This window comes from Aphis gossypii, chromosome 1 (assembly GCF_020184175.1).
Source record: "Aphis gossypii isolate Hap1 chromosome 1, ASM2018417v2, whole genome shotgun sequence".
NCBI classification, from domain to species: Eukaryota; Metazoa; Arthropoda; class Insecta; order Hemiptera; family Aphididae; genus Aphis; species Aphis gossypii.
The window spans coordinates 52,408,857-52,425,324 of record NC_065530.1 but is presented as its reverse complement, the minus strand read 5'-3'; the positions used below and the strand labels follow the sequence as shown (position 1 = coordinate 52,425,324).

At 30.5% G+C, this 16,468-nt stretch overlaps 1 long non-coding RNA gene across 1 annotated transcript in view; it reads left to right on the top strand.

Annotated features, from left to right (window-relative positions):
- Positions 1–3,268: 3,268 nt before the first annotated feature.
- The window catches only part of LOC114131497 (uncharacterized), a 36,998-nt gene continuing 23,798 nt past the window's right edge, over positions 3,269–16,468 (top strand). Inside the window, exon 1 of the long non-coding RNA XR_007603113.1 lies at positions 3,269–3,415. This is a non-coding gene — a long non-coding RNA (uncharacterized LOC114131497). The remainder of the gene's footprint in view (positions 3,416–16,468) is intronic.

The window sequence follows — 16,468 nt, the reverse complement described above, 5'->3', positions numbered from 1 at the left end:
TTTACGTTAATACTTATAGTTTGAAAAATAATAAATAATAATGAATCATTGTAATACGAAAAGTAGTTATATACTGAAAATGCATTTTAAATTAATTTGTGGAATCGCATAATATTTATTTTGTTTGTATAACACTTCCTACATAGGTAGTTGTTACACTTCCTGATATAGTCATACCTATATAATATATATATTATATTATAGATAATATAATTATAAGATATAATATATAGTATTAAATTAAAATTGAAGATAATAAACATGATTTTTTTTTGAATTTATTATGGAACCAAAAATAATAATTTAATTTAAAAAAATAAATAAATATTTTACACTTGTTTCTATAGCTATCCTTTGATTATAAAATGAATAATACATATTTATACGTAATTCAATAATTTATTGGTAGTGCATTAGTTAAATTTTATTTTAGAATGAAATACTCGTATATTTAAAATTACTATATATTTTTATAATAAATGTTATTATTTATGGTTCTTTTATTTTTCGATCGTAAATTATCTGCTTTAATCATAAATATGAATAAGTTATTAATAATAACGAATATTTTTGATTTAATGAAATGCATAATATATTGTATTTTGTATACCTACAAATTAAATATAGGTACGCCTATATTAGTTATTACAATATTCAATAAATCATGATATTCGAATAATGAATTTGTGAGTGAAATTTGATTTAGATTTATCTAATTTAAATAATGAATTTATTATATATAAATATACAATTAAAACGTTGTAAATTGTTCATTTGAATTGATTATTTTGATTATAAAAATATTACACTAACAAATAAATAATTTCAAATTATATAATATATATAGGTAGGTACCTGCTAAACATCATAATTAAAAAAGTAGTATTATACATTTTGTACACACAAATTTCAAGTTTTAAAATTCAAGTGTATTAATTTATAAATTTATACACGTTTTAAATGTCCTATTGTTTTATATATAAGAATCAGAAAACTGGTCAAAATCAATATTTTTATAATTTTAAGTTTGTACGATCATTATTTATTGAGTTATAACAGGTATTTAACGTAAAAATAACGAATAATCAAACTCAAAATTAAAACAGTAGCTTTATATTTTATTAAGTATAGAAAGGTATTTGTGATTCTTTTCTCAAATCATGGGACATAATATATATATAGTTATATTCTTGGGAAGACAACTATGAAAATATAATAAAAAATGACTTGTTTAAAAAAACATATATAGTTAGGTACATTCGTGGTTTAAACAGTATTATTATAAATATTTATATATTATAATTATTTACACGATATAATATATAAGTTAGTTTCGTGATCGTTCAGTTTGTATATGTCATATATGTATATATACGTAAAGTACTGGTTTCTACCTTATTGTATAAATATTTAGAATTCAAGAGTCATATTTATCACACTGTACGTCAGCCGATATTTATATATAAAATATACGGTCATTAGACTAATTGGGACTGATAAACCATAATATGATATAAATATTTTACATTATTATAAATGTACAGTAGTGTTATCTGTTATTGTTTTATGTAGGTGTTAAAGTATCTATATGCATACAGTAATATTAAGAGTTTCCAACCTTATTGAACACCTGGTATGTACCTATAATTACGTACCTATTACGTACCTACACGTACCTATATAGTATTTTTTTTAAAAATTATATCACCTAATATGTAAAATACGGTCATGTATGTTTTCACAGATTCTGTGCACGTCAGAGATACAACGGATTTGTGCGTATATTCTATATGTATACATATAATATGGTATATAATGTATTGATATACACGTACCTACGTACCTACGTACATAGGTACCTATAATCGTGCGAGCAGTAAGCATGAATCCAATTACGCATGAAATGAGTTTCAATTTTCATAATACATATTATTATATACGTCATAAAGTCGTAAAAATGTTGTACGCGTATATTTTACATAATAAATATAACGCCAATATAACTCAATTAATTATTCATATATATATATATAATATATATCCTTAGATATACTTTTTAGATCATAACTCGTAGGTAAAAATATGTGTTTAAATATGCAGTGCTTAAATTGACTTAATTAAAATTTTTAATTATCATTTTATCTAACTATTTAATGTAAGTTCTCGAATACGCGTTAAAAAAAATTAGCATTCTAAAGTATGTATGTATGATAATATATTATATTTATAGTTCAATTGAGCGTAACATAACCAAAGGAATATGATTGGTTCTCGATACATAATGCTTTAAAATGATCATCCGACGTACACACTATATGATATTTTGATTTTCATTCTCCTACCTACACCAAAACTCGTTCGAAACATACCTTTTGCTATAGTGATTTTGATACATTATACAGGTATAGAATGCGTGGATCGCTTTTTAAAACCTACCCCCCTCGGACGCGAGATTACTACAAATCGTGTTCAGGATATGAGAGAATTTTTTTTTACCATCGCGATGACCCAATTTTGGGGACAAAAGATGTTTTTTTTTCTTTCAGAGAACCGCGATACTTGTACAACATATTATACCTAATGCGCGCGCGGGCGTGTGTTTCGGTTACCTATATTTATATTTTATACGTAACTTACACCTATACGTGATGGACAGCGATTGCCGATTGGACCACCTGAACGCGTCTAATAATTTCGTTACGACCGTAACCGAGTTCGTGGTATATACACCGTAAACACGCATACACATCACACATAGAATATATAACAATAATATACAGGTAATAATATGATAATATAATATAATACGCATGTATAGTGTGTTGCGTGGAGTGTAGTTTTTTGTCGTTGTCTCGACGGTTATTGTTTCGGAGATCGGAGCAAAAAACTCGTCCGCGAGAAACGAAAAGGGTTAAAGAATTCTTTTGACCAAGACAATGCAGTCGTCAAAGGTGTATAGGTTAGTGGTGTCAGGTATACCCTGCGGTTGTCCACGTAATGTGCGGTGAGAAAGGGGTCACTGGGCCACGCCGCAATGTTTATTGCGGCTGGGCCATTATTACGAGGGAGCGACGTTTAAAAAGAAAAAACGAATAAATTTGTCTCAAAAAAAAAAAAAAAAACACGATTCTGATGCAAAGGATATGTGGGTCAAGAGAAAACGACAGTCCGCCTTGGTCATCGACCAATCGGCGACGGTCTCGCGTTTTTCGTATAGGTGGATACGCTCGACGACGATTATTATCACTGTACTCAGACCAGTTAAGCCCTTCTCGGTCGTCTCACTACTCATCGTCGTGTATTCGGCATTCGGAATTCGAGCAGACCGCTACTTGCCAATAATCTCTCATACACCTACAACACCGCCAGTCGAAGATCACTGGACCTGCACTTAAACGACCATACCAGCGCCAAGGTGAGTGAAATTTTATACCATTACCATTATTATAATATGACATTACGGTACATCGTCCACGAACTCCGCACGTTACGTTCAAAGGTGATGGTCACGGGGCATCGGCTCTCGGTCGCGGCCAAGTATAGAGGAACGCGTCGTGTTTATAAATAGAATAGGTTTTCGTTTCGGCCGCGATCCAAAGCACCGCGTCTATAGCAAGTCCCTGAGGGAGTGCTGTGCATAGGTTCCTCGGTGGAGTTTCCCCGGAGACACGGCGCTACAGGTGGATTCAGTTATACAGTAGGTCTATTATAGAATATACGTCCCGCGAAATAATATTTAAAATAATTTTATTCCCGCCGGGAGTTTTCGCAAAAATTTCACCACCCGACTGCGGGCGGCCGACTCTGCCGCCATCTGGGCGATCGGCTATCCCGTCATCCCCGAGGGTAGTTCGCGGACAGAGCGAGAGAAAGGAAAGGCGGCACGGCCGTCCGCGCGCGTCGTCCGGTCGTGGCGGCAGGTCGAGGGGTACGCTCCGCTACCATTATTGTCCTCGCGACCTGCGCACGACTCCTCCTATCCGGCATGGCGCCCGGCGGCGGTCGGCTTGGCCATCGCCGCTGTCGTCGTCACCATTACACAATACCGTCGCCGAAATTTCGCGATCACGATGGAAGGATCATCGGCCGCCGTTGCGCCATGATTTTTTTTTTTTGCAAAATAATGATGACATACTGCCCCGCATGGTTATGGTGGTTTTATTTTTTTTTCGTGGCGATTCCGTTTGTATCTGCAGCAGAGATGTAGTCCGTAGACGGTATTTTTTAAGAAGGACAAAAATTATGTGTGCTGGCTTTAGACCACTTGACGCACTTTAGGGGACCAAGTACACTCACACTCGATAATCATTTCGTTTTTATGCATCAACCCAATAAAACGAACCTCAATTAATTATAGCTTCAGTGCCCATACACTTATATTTAATAAAAAAAATCAAGCTCTTTCGCAAATACTTTATTTTTTATGCCGTCTACGTGAAGTAAGGAGTATAAATATATATTTATTTATATGGTGGTCGGTGGACTATAAGATTGATGTACCTACTGCAATCGAAATTATAAAATTTTGTATAGTCGCGTTATTCCATATACTATAATACATTAGTCTTATACATATAAAAGTTCTTCATAACAATATTACGAATATATAGAATGTAAATGTTTAATCTTATGAATATGCATGATGGGTATTATGTTTCGATTATATATATATAAATAATACGGTAGTAGATAAAATATAACTTGAAAGAAATAAACTTGACTAAATACCTATTACTGATTAACATTTTACGTTGTATTTATATTGTACAACTCTGTTCCAAATCGATAGGTATTAAACCTATAATTATAATGTGTATATTATTGGTATTTAAATATTCAATTGATTAAAAATACATGTATATATATATTTCGGCTATTATCCTTGGAATTATAAATTGAAACAAGTTAGAAAATATAATACTTTTCGATGTATCAACGTTTTCAAATAAAAATTATTTATTTAATAATTCACAAAAAAAAAAAAAAGGAAAAAACATTTTTGACAGGATAAACACCTCAAAAATCTAAATATTTAAGTATACTATTGGGAAAAGGTCTTACAGCTTTTAAAGTGACTTGGTATTTTATTCTATATTATATTTTGCATTGTTGCGTCCCATTTTGCGCTAACATGTATTTATAGATTTAGTAACTATTTTTTTATATGTAGATAGGTTTTCTATACCTAAATCAAACAAAGGCCGGTTGACCGATGCAGTCGTATATATAGGTACACATAAAATCGTGACGAAAGACATAATATATATATATATATAGTGTTATAGTCGATAATGTTTGTATTGGCACAGTAAAATAATATATTATATCAATATATCTGATGATTGACGACGAGTCACAGCCTATGCACGCGAGTTTCCGATATCGCATGTATACAAAACATAAATACAGTATTATATATAAATATACATAATATATATTATTTTGCTGCAGGACGACACGTATAAAACGGTTTTATGCGTTCAGAGTGTGCACGCGCGCTTATAGCCAGACCGTCATTTGAATATTATGAACGGTGTTTTCAAAGTCCACGCACTATAGACGTATAAAATAGTCGGTCGTCGTTTTTACGACCGTTTTTATAGAGTAGTTTACGCGCAATCAATGTACAAACATATATACACATCGCATATAATAATATAATATATAAATATATATATATATATATAACATAATAATGCGCATAAAGCGTAAATGCCGCAGTTGCGGTTGATCAAAGTCTGTATTTGACTTGCATCCTGCAAAGTGCATCGTACACAACAGCAGGTCAATACCTATATTTTGTACTTATAGGTACAAGGTGTACAAGGTACTAACATGTTATGTGCAAGTATCTATATGTCGATGAAAAAATTTGTATTGGTTCACAGGAAAAGTAAAGAACCCATTTAGTTTTGTCGGGATTTAATGTGTTAAGTCGGAATTAGAATGAATTGACCCGAAGTCGTCAAATTTAATCGTAAGAAATGTATTCATATTATAGGTATCTATTTACCGTTTTTCGATAGTTTTGTTTTATAGTGTGTTATAGAAACAAGTATGTAAAATCTATATATGTCGTTACACACCTGTATAGTTGTATTTGGAAGTTTGAACTATTGTCTATTGTATTGTTAAGACCTCTACACAGTAATAGATCATTATTGGTTTTTTTCAGCTGCGACTGCAAGTCTGCAGCAAATGTGTTCTTAGGGTACCTATGTAGGTAGTTCTTATCATCTCTATCTTATTATTATTTGAAATCTATTTTTTTCTAAATGCGATAACAGCTAGTTAGTTCTGTATTATTTCTTACCTATTATTTTGGACACCGCTGGCGTAGACACACATCACATTCATAGGAAAATTATATGATTTCCGGATATGTCGCGACACTACATCATCACTTCACAGTACCATACGGCGATAAGAATACTTCATTCCCGACACGTGACCGAGTACGTCACGTGTTCTCGCGTACCGAACTTTCCGTCACCTGGAAATCATAAAACATTCGAGTTCATTATTAATTGTGCTCGATACATAGTAACATGTAATATACATAATATAATGCCTATACATGAGTATAGATAATATTAAGACGTAGAAAATATTAAGTGTCTGTCTCGTTGACAAAAAACCATAAATTATTAGCGTTATTTCGTCCAAATTTATTAACAGATTTTTTTTAAAATATATAATATATTATACTAACAATATATTATTATAATAGTCTGTGTCCAATGTTTTAACATAATATTATTATATACTATCAATTAAATTATTTGAGTAAATCAGTCAAATGCTTGTACAATTCTCGGTTGAAAATAAACTGCCTCATGAAAGTTATTAATATAGTGCTCGAATTTTAAAGCATAGCTTCTTTTTTCATATGTGAGATAGAAATATAATTTTTATACACAAATTCGTTTCACGTCTAATTCTGATTCCAAATAAACCAATTTATTTTTATTTTTTATTATTTTATTTTTATTTTTTATTTATTTATTTATTTTTCATTTATTTCAGCTGTATAATTTTTATATGTTAATTATGCTACTATAGCATAATAATAAAAATCGAAATAATAAGATAGGTACGTAAAAACCCAGAATGCGTTATAGGTATTGGATTATTATTGTTTTCGTTATCGGCATGTTTATTAAATGTATTAAAATCTACATATTATAGCGAGCAGTATCTATACGGCCAGTATGCCTCTAACATCGATATCGACCATTTTTAAATTTAAAATTTAGTATTGTAATTTATTTAAAACCTCTTGTATGAAGTATGCATCGATCAATTCAATGGATGTAGAGAGTCGTTTTCTATGTATAAAAATATTCCGTGGGACAATATAGAGTCAGTTTCACTGCAGTATATCTAAAGAAATACATGGTAATTAGGTAATTCTTTTTTTAAATTTAAATTAATTGTTCACTATTTTTTATTCATTTTTATAACTAGTTCGTGTTAATTTTTGGTCATGTTTTTTTTGCATTTTTTAAAACTAATTTTACTTCTCTTTTGATTTTTTAAAACAATAGTGAGCTTTTTTTATTGGTTATTAAGCTTTAAAATCCGAGCCCTAGTTGTTAATTATTATTAAACGGATATTTTGATTAATTATTATACGCGTATAAATGACTAGATGATGTATCATATAATATGACCAACATAACAAAGCACACGATCTAGTTAATGATTGTTAAAGTATTAAATCAGTTAAATATGCTATTTATCAACTACGGTATATTATATTTTTTTGAAACTTTAAACTTAGATGTACATTGGGTACATTATTTCATTCGTATGACTTTAGAATATAATTTATACTATTAATAATAATGTAATGATATAAATAAAATTGTTAACCAAAATTTATGAAATTCTTCAAAACTTTTGTACATTTAAATGTTAATCAAAATGTCGATCAAAATATGATTCGTGTGCCGGTACGTCATATTTTATTTTTTTATTATTTATTTTAGAGGGTTTTATTTATTCGTTGCGGTAATTTCATGTTTTTATCTACACATAGTACAAATGAAACGGATAAAGTTTAATACCGCACGTGGAACATCGCAGTCCATACTCAATGGGACTAACCCTTATCGCGGTTAGATTAGATCCATGTTCGCCATTTCGCTGCTTTATGCGAAAATTCTTCTCCCCGAAAGTTTAGTAATACGATTACAGCTGCTTCAATAGGTAGTCATTGTAGTATAAACAAAGGGGGAAATAATCCCATTTTTGTTCGGCAACCGTAAATTAAACTCGGGTACGTGCACAATAATACAGCTTATACTAATGGCGTTTTTGAGGATGGCGTATATAACGTTTAAAACATTATTAATAAAACGTTAACCGTTTAATTTTTTTTTTTCATAAAAATAATAGTTATGGTCCAGGTTGTTATTTTTATATCCATTATTTTTTGACTGTACATTGTATCTCTAGCGATATCCCTCGAAATATACGCGTGTATATTGTCCTACAAAAGTTAAACTTTAAAATCTTTAATTTAACTAACAACGAATAGTAGGTATTTTATTATTCTTTATTATTTTTTTTCTGTTACTAGTCCCCTATCGACTTGATACATTAAACAACATCGTATCAACTTTATACCTTTAGCCTCACAACTCAATAATTAGTGTTTCTTAGAATTCCAAAATTTATTGTTTAAACATCAATACCATTCAAATCGATTTTAATCGATTACTTCGAAAAAAAACCATTTTATCTTATATACGTATATTTATATTCACCTACACGGTTACAACTTATGAACACTGTATATTGAAAATTATTGGTTTTTCAAAATCGTTATATTGTATTATAGGTACTTTTTATAATATGTATATATTATTATGCACGGACAATATTTATTGTCATAGATGATATCGTCTGGTATATCCGGTAAGGGTAGGTATATATATAGTCCGCGGTGTATTTTATTACGACTTTGACTTATAACGAGGTCGATGTAGAACACAATAAGTGGTGTACCTGCAACAAAGACTTGAAGCAGCAAACGTCCGTCGCGTATTCGAACAATATAAACGTCATAAAATAACGGGTTGTCTATACAGTTGCATATAATAATTATTGTATTGTAGGAACGACGTCGTAAAATATATTTTTACGAGATATCGCATTTCTGTGGGCACGGTTTCAGACTTCGGCTGCTCTTATCTTTGTATTATAATATGCATATTATAATATCTATTTATAGCAGGTAAATACAAGACTTTGTCATTTTACCTTATCGTATTTATTCAAAATGAACTGGTGATAAAATTGTATGAGATACCACGAAGATACGAATAATACGAAAGTTTGGCTGTAATTTTTTTTCGAAACAATAACATCTACGCACACGTTTTAACAAAAATTCACTTACCCTTGAACATCACTTTGCTGAGAGTTTGCGCATAAATTAAATACATTTGTATAGGCCATAGGGCATAGGACCGACTACACAAAACAATACATTAATTTAGATTAATTTTTTATAGGAGCACATAATATTATATTATTTAAAATTAATTCCGTTACATATTTAATCTTATGAAAATATCATGGTAAATCTCTTTTAACTTTCCCAAAAATTCATGGTGAATTGATTCACATTATTTTCGTTATTTTTACACTTGGTTGAAATTGTGAGGTCGTCATAGATATTTTAGGCTATTTGCGCTTATGGTCTACACGGTCTGACTAAGTTTACTTTTTGCAATGCTATAGCATCTGAAACTGTATATTATGGGTGTTAATAATAGTTATAGTAGTTATATGTCAATTTTATCCTATAGATATTATAATGTAGGTGTATAGGGTAGATATATATTATATATAATATCGGAAAATATTACGAATTTCATTATCTCTCCTAAAAAGAATTTCACGTTTTTCATTGGGTTTCATTCGGCACACTTCTATAACACGAATAAAATACGAAAATCGTTGCTGATGTAATAATATCTCGCGGTGCACGTATGATTGGATAGCACGCGCGAAATGCTCAAGTCGGTCGTTTATGACTTGGTTTTATATACTTTCGAGTTTGGCCTTGACCCCCGTGGCTACATCGGACAATATTATTATTACCGACGATGGTGGGGTGTCGAAAATCGGAATATTTTCATCGTCTGTCGTTTTTCTGAACGGAAACGCCGCCTCGCGTAGCGTCGCGCCCCGTCGAGACTTTCTGCTGCTGCAGTCTCGCAGTGTCACTTTTACGACCGAAATAAATATGCATACATATTACGATGTAAAATATAATAATATATAGGTACTTTAATATACAATACTCATTAAATCAGATACGCATATGGAAAATCAATTCATTATTAATGATGTACCTAGGGTGTTTATCCCCATCAATAATTTTATTTCTACAATATTTATATTTTTGACACTTAATGTCGTCTGTAAATGATATCGGAAACATTTATTACGATTTAGAGTATATTTTTATAGGATTAAACAGAGATGTTCTAACTTTTGTAGGAATGACCGATTAATATTAGTATTTTTTTTATAAACGTTGAATTGTCTGCGATTTAAATTTGGAGTATGTTCGGTGGCTGGTCTTATATAATACACAATGGACAAAATGAACGCCGTAGTGAATATCCTGTAACCCCGTTGATGATTTATACGCATGTGATCTTTATGGGTCTGTGTGCATCACAATTTCATATATTTACTCATAATATAGTGGCATAGGTGCTGCAATGACGCTGAAATTGCGCAAGTTCGGTGACGTCATGAAGACGATAAAAACGGTTTTTACGATGCACCCCGATTGCGACTATTATATTTTATACGTACCTAACGTAGGTCAGGTTTGTGACTACAGACGGTGTTCGCATTTGAGTAAGCACTATATATGTCTATATTTATCACCATCGTCGGTCGTGAAAATTTCATTTGATCTTTGTAGTGTTGGATTTACGAAATGGTTATTTGTTTAAGTATTTTAATAATTTACCTACATTCATGACATATTTTAGATACATTGACCAATGGTTGTTATAAGTATTAAAAATTACTATACTGCTATTAAATTAAATTTAAATAACTCGGCCAAGATATCACAAAATAGTTGTCTCCAGATGAATTTTATCTTTTCATCAAACAAAAAATGTATTTTTAATGGTGAATTAATAATGGGGGTTTTCATTATACATTAATTAATTTGGTTTTTTTATTTTGCAATCACTTGTTTGGTGAAGCTTGTACATTAAATTTCGATTCCCCCCCCCCCTCAAAAAAAACTTCTTAAATTCCTAATATGGTACTCGTAGAAATTGGTAACGTCTATATTTATATAGTATTATAGTACATGCGACGTACCTATGCAGATTTCTTTAGTTAACGCTATTACGTTGCGAATCCAAAAAATGTTGAAATGTATACCTATAGGTATAAAACATGTATTTTACTTATTTCACTGATGTGAGACTTTGACCGCGGGCGCTTAAAAATAACTCTGGTTGAAATAAACTATTTTTCGTAAATAGATTCAAGACACTTTGTCTAAAGACGGGCGCTCGTATATTTTATAAACCACTCTGGAAAATCATCAATATACACACTCCATTAGGTTATTCGACTCGTCTATACACACACACAACACTTTGAAACACACACATATATATATATATATATATAAGTTCGAGACTGACTTGGATAATGTATTGAAAGACATCGTGGTGAATCGCGCTCATATATATTAACTGTCCCTGTTTCGGTATAATGGTGCGCTGTATACAAACGAACTTTGCTAAACTCTAATTCCGAAGAAATTCTTTGGAAAACTAACGAAATTCGTTCCGCATTATTCGTACTGGGTATGTATATATTATTTCTCCAAACTCTCATTATATATATTATATTACTTAGGGGACGCACAGCGACAGCTTTTGCTTATATTATTTAATATAATCCCCTCGACGCGCGTGTAATATACACACACACAACGTATACGCGTGTGTTATATAAACTTTGAAACTTCAAAATGCGTCGTACTCACATAATAATAATATAATATAAATCTATATTCAGTCAAAACGTGTAGCTGCTGCAGGGCCGAAGAATTTAATAAAAATTCTTTCGATTTCTAACGATACATTACTATACAAATGCTATAGAGACATTGCAATATATATGTGCATACATAATTGAAACAATAAAGTATACACACAAGGCTGGTGGACTTTATGGCCTATTATTGCATATTGTGCCATATGTGCCGTGCGTGTAAAAATTGCTATTTCATACGTCGAAACGATCATCGTTTGACTATGCTATTGTTATTATAACAATCCAATTATCGTAATTATAACGCGTTCGCATATTGCCATAGTGTCTTTGTAATACGTATCATACGATGTTAAGAAATTGAAGCTATATATATGTGTGTATACATATAAGTGCATATAAATAATTTTGTATTTAAATATAAACGATTTGTTGTTTTTTACCTAGAGTACGACATATTGTATTTTTAAATTATTTAAGGAGTAGAATAATTATCATTAGCATTAAGCGTTTAATAAGTTATAACATTAATTTTAATTTCCGGTGCAGGTGTTTCGATCAATTGATTACTACAGTATATTTGAATATATATTTCACTCGTTTTCCGTTTTTTTCACGAGATATGCTTAAGGGTAAATGAGATAATGTGATCGCCCCATTCTGTAAACATAATATATATCTAATATTATTTTTGCTATTTTTATTATATTGTACTACAAACTTTTCATTGAGTACGAGAGAAATCGATTTAGTTGCCGCTCAAGCCTTATATTATACGTTATACAGAAATTATGATTTTCGTATGATATTCGTATACTATTCGTCGAATCAAAAACGATTGGCGACAACGTTTTCGTTTTCTGTTCTTTGTGCGCAGTATATTACGTTATATATACAGCACAAAGTAATTCTTTCTTGTTATTTTTGAAAAAAGAAAAGAAGAACAAATGACCTCGAACAAAATCTCATCCGGGGCTCCCGGCGAAAACTTAAACTCGTGTGCAGGCGAATGATGAGATAAAAAACCGTTCGGAGTCACCGATCGCGATGTCTATCTGAAAAAGAGGAAGCCATTTACGCAAACGACATACGTATATATATATGAGACCGAAAATCCTAAAAAATAACTTTGCGATCGAATTGTAGAAGCGATCTTATATATTTCTGTATATATATATATATATATCGTTTGCCGTTTCACACACACACACACATATATACTCTTATATATATATACACATAAGAGCGTGCGCACGACAAATTCGGTCGTCTCTCGATGCAGCAGAGTAAAACACGATCGAAGTTAGTGAGGGGCTTATAAGCTCGACCGATTTTCCCTCGATGGAAAAGCGCACGCACACGTGAATAGAGGTAGATAGGTTAGGTATATTATATATATATATATAAGTTTGATATCATATATGATGTGTGTATATGTCGTACGTATATATGTATGTAAGTATGAAATATATACGCGTGTGTACTACAGAAGAGTTCAAAAAAAAAAAAAAACTGGGCGTTTTCGAGAATGTCATCGTTTGGGGAGTGGAGAGAGCGCTGCACCGCGTATACACGTTTATTGTAACCCTCGTCGAAAGTACCCTCTCGCACCCTTTCACCCTCAAATAGTCAAATCTCTCGTCCCCTCCCCTTCGCCCCGAAGTTTATATTAAACATACCCCCGTTCTTTTAAACGTATATAGGTATGTATCACACACACATATATATATATATTATATAGTCGTGCGTGGATAATAATAATAATAAATACGCGTATGCCCTGCGCGGCCCTTTTTCCAGTCCGACGACTAGACGACTTTCGACGGTCGTTCGACCGGAACGAAATGAGTTTCACGTGCCCGTAACAGCAGCAGTAGGAGCACAAACCGACGACTACCCATTTATATATTATATTACGAGAGTGTACAATGTACTATATACACATAATGTTATAATTTCCGTCGCGACACGAAACGTATATGACTATTCTATATATACGCCGTTCCTGCTTCCTTATTATTTACCGCCCCTCAGTGGCGACAGCAGGATATCGTGCTAGAGGTGTTCACTGTACGCATCTATATATGATCGACAGATGTCATGATTTAGTGTTTATTCTCGTATACGCGCGTGGTTTCTGATGAGTATTTGTATAATAACTTCAATAATTAATACATGGATATCTAGCTATGAATAAATGATCTGACGATAATGCATCGTAGCCCCCGGTCTTGCTTATATATATATATTAATAAGTAATTACGTGATAACAGTTATAATATTATGTTTTACTACTATTAGTGCTTTAGAATATTCGTTTATTTACTATGCAGTCGATCTGATCACTTGTAAATTAGAATATAAGATAATATAGTACTTTATATACTTCTCATATAGTATACATATATGTAAATAAAATGTGATTTCGTGACTTCTAAGCGTTAAAGTAGGTATACTGTAGTTAATAATAATAGTATAATTTGGAGTGTGGCATTAAACAGCTTATTATATAGTGTATAATGCGATAATACAAAATAAACGTGTTATATTATTTATCAATTTATTTATATTTTAATGTGAGGATTTTCATGTCGTGCACACAACGAAATAATTTTTCCTATAAGTTTCAAACCAAAATACCGACTTCTGACAGATATAATAATTATAGTTAATTAATAATTATAATGTTTTCATATACTTATTATACCTATGATAAAATAATAAACTACTATATCTATTGATACGCAATAAAATGATAAAACTCACTGACCATACGTACTATATGCAAAACACATAATATGTACGGAAATCTGCACTTGTTTTATAGTTTTAAAAACGTTAACACACTGCAGGATATTTATGTACGGCCTTGTCAAACGACTTTCGACAGTACTGCAGTATGCAGTCTTCATCAATAAAATAAAACATAATAAAGCACGCTATAAAATACTGAAACTTAATTTCTCCTAGCATTGCAATAATATAATATTAAATTATACGAGAGTATGTAATATTTTTATACTGTGATATTTTAAATGCGTTATTATTGTTATATATCCGTGGATTCATTGATATAATTATTGTTCCATAAAGAATTTAATTGATTGTATATACGATTGTCGCGAGTTGTAACAATATATAATGTCTTAGAGCGAAATATTTCATAAATATAAACCAAGTACTTAATGACTGTACTTAAACCACTGAATTTGGGTCAGATCAATAAAAAATAAATATTATTTTTCGAGTTAATTGGTCAACAATATTCGTTGAAGACGATAATTCCAATCTTGATTTATTTGCCATTAACCAATTGTTGTTATCGCATATATAATATACCGTTATACATTAAGTATCTATTTATAAAAGCTATATGTATTATATAATCATAATAACATTTTTTTTTTTTTATTTAAAAATGTATTTAATCAATCAATATATTATATTATAATATAATATTTGTGTTTTAAACTTTTAAATGACTTGTGTGAAAAATTGCACGAATACACTATTTAATATTTTTAATACTATTAAGTATATTATAATTGGGTATTATGATATTTTATCTATTACCTATAATATATTATTCTTATCATGTTTAATACAATTAAAATATTATACAAATTATTAGGGTTTAGATTTTAAGGAAATATAATATAATATATAATAATATATCTTTTTGGTTTATATTGTAAATACATATAAATCTTTCGCGTTTAGTTTATAATGTACCATTAAGTATTAAAAATCTAGAAATAAAATGTTTGAAATAATATTTAAATATAGACACATTTTATACAAGAGTTATTTTCTTACATAATCAGAAAAAAACATAATTTCACATTTGTATTTAAATTTAAACCTTATTCATGATATAGTATTATAATTTAAAATAATATATTAAAATATACTAATTTATAATTTACATGTACCTAACTACTGTATAATATGGTTCAAGCTTAAAAATATTGATTTAAAAATAGTTTTAATAATTTCCAATAGATATGTATTAAATTTAAATGCCATGTAATTAGAATTTTCACGCGAGGAGAATTTGTATTTGATCGTATTGTAATATAATTCTAGAGATCGAAACGGAAATAACTATAAACATTTTAAGTATAATCTTACGAATTAATTCGATAAAATTGTCTAAATAAAAAAACACGTAGGTATATTTTTGAATTTTATAGCCGAGAAATGTGTTAGACATTTAGTTAAATCGTCTCGGATTTGACACTTTATAATATTATGAATATGCACAATAAATTTATGAAGCAGTAAAAAAAATAATAAGGGTAATGAATAATAATCAAATGGCGACAGTGCATCGAAACCATACCTTTTTTTATTTAGTTCCCGAGCAATAATGACACTAAACGTTGTACGTAAAAAACGATCCTAATAAATGCGTATA